This window comes from Mastomys coucha, unplaced genomic scaffold (assembly GCF_008632895.1).
Source record: "Mastomys coucha isolate ucsf_1 unplaced genomic scaffold, UCSF_Mcou_1 pScaffold14, whole genome shotgun sequence".
Taxonomy (NCBI): domain Eukaryota; kingdom Metazoa; phylum Chordata; class Mammalia; order Rodentia; family Muridae; genus Mastomys; species Mastomys coucha.
In genome coordinates, this window is record NW_022196896.1 from 53,806,247 (window position 1) to 53,808,323 (window position 2,077).

The 2,077-nt window shown below is 40.1% G+C and overlaps 1 pseudogene; it reads left to right on the forward strand.

Moving 5' to 3' along the window:
- Positions 1 to 591, forward strand: part of LOC116089395 — a 1,699-nt pseudogene extending 1,108 nt beyond the window's left edge.
- The last annotated feature ends 1,486 nt before the right edge of the window (positions 592 to 2,077 follow it).

Sequence of the window (2,077 nt, forward strand, 5' to 3'; positions counted from 1 at the left end):
CTATTGAGATGCATGAAAAGAGAAACACCAAGCAGAAGGATGATGATAAGACTCCACAGGGAGCAGTCCCTGCCTATCTGATGGACAGAGAGGGGCAGTCGAGAGCAAAAGTACTTTCCAACATGATTAAGCAGAAATGGAAAGAAAAGGAGGGAAAATGGGAGGTCCCTCTACCCAAAGTTCGTGCCCAAGGAGAAACAGAAGTAGTGAAAGTTGTTCGAACAGGAAAAAGAAGAAAGGCATGGAAGAGAATGGTGACAAAAGTCTGCTTTGGTGGCAATGGCTTTACAAGAAAACCAACTAAATATGAAAGGCTCATTAGGCCAATGGGTCTACTTTTCAAAAGAGCCCATGTCACCCACCCTGAGCTGAAAGCTATTTTTTTGCCTGCCTATACTCAATGTAAAAAAACAATCCATCATCCCCACTATATACAACCCTGGCTGTGATCACCAAAGGCACAGTTATTGAAGTCAAGGCGAGCGAGTTGGGCCTCATGATACAAGGAAGCAAGGTGATTTGGGGAAGTTTGCCCAAGCTACCAACAATCCTGAAAATGATGAGTGCATCAATGCTGTCTTGCCGGTTTGACAGTAACATCATACAAGTCATTCCACTCAATACTGAAGACTATACACTGTCAGGAAAATACCATCCCATCGCTGGGATCTTTCTGAACTACCAAGCAGCCTTATGCCATGGACAGTCATCAGGAAGTATTTATTAAATTATAAAGGAAAATAAAACACTGTCCATTTTTTTTTTAAAAAAGAATAATTGTATTTTATCTGCAGTGTTTTCTCTTTGCCAATAGTATCCCATTCGTAAGCAATCAGGAAGTGGCTCTGTGGCTGAAGTTTGCTAGGCTAATGGATAGGCTAGCTTAGGAACTGGACTGATTTCCCAAAGTGAGCTTAGCGGGCTTGAGGGAGAACATTTGGGAACCCAGCGATCCAACTGACAAACCAGACTCTGAGACTATAAATGTGAGTCAGTCCAGTTGGGAGAAGAAAGCAGCTCGTAGGGAGCCTCGGCAATTGCTGTTAGATATGATGGTCATTAGCATATTCATTAGGAATCTGGATTAGAAGTAAACACCAAATTAATGGAACAGTTGAAAAATGAGCTGGGAACATCAGCTTATGGTAGCAAGGACAATGGAACACATGTGAATAGAAATTGAAGAACTGTTTTAATAAAAAAGACACCAAGCAGAGAAAAGAAAGAAGAGTTTAATCTGAAACTCGGTCATGCAGTATTCTGAGATTGTATATTAACTAAAGGTACCTGCAAAGTCAATAAACGTGGGCATTATAGGTTGTCAGGGCCTTGCCAGCCCAGAGAATTATTATGCCTGCCTCCACATAGGTCTCATTTTTTAAAGCAAGAAATTACTGAAGCAGAATGTCTGGATTGAGGTCTCTGTTTCTAGAGTATCATAAGTTATGACATGCATATGTACAAATACTCGATAATGAAAGCAATAAAATTCTCATGAATTATGAGGAGCTCTGGATTCTCTTTTTCTGATCACATTGCACTCCATTGCTGTTCATCCTAAGTATAGGTGGTGAGTGGTATTAGCGTTCTCAGGTGAAGCCGTGAAGGAATTTACCATTATGAACTGACGGCTTCTATAGGGAAAACAGAAAGGCTCAGATAATTCACTCACAGGATTCTCTGTTAGTTCCTGCACCATAAGTCTAGGTGCCCAAATTGCTAATATGATGGTGCTTACTTTTCAGTTAGAAACTCTCCTTTGAATTGCTAGAGTCCTCTGATAAATTATGAGCCAACATTTCAGTGATAGGAATTCCAGTGGAAGGGATTTCCTGGTCCATAAATGATTCAGCAAGAATCAACTATCAGTAGTTGTTATTCAAATTAAAGTCTAAAAGCCAAGGAATTTACTAGAAGTGTTCATCTATACCCAAACAGCTATCTTCCTTTGGGATATAAAATGGACATATATGTTTTAATTAGACTGGAACGCTAATATCAGAACCTGCAATTTCATTAAAGAAGGTTCTCCTAGGGCCATAGTGGAAAGGCAGCCCTGTTAGCAAATGAAATAGAA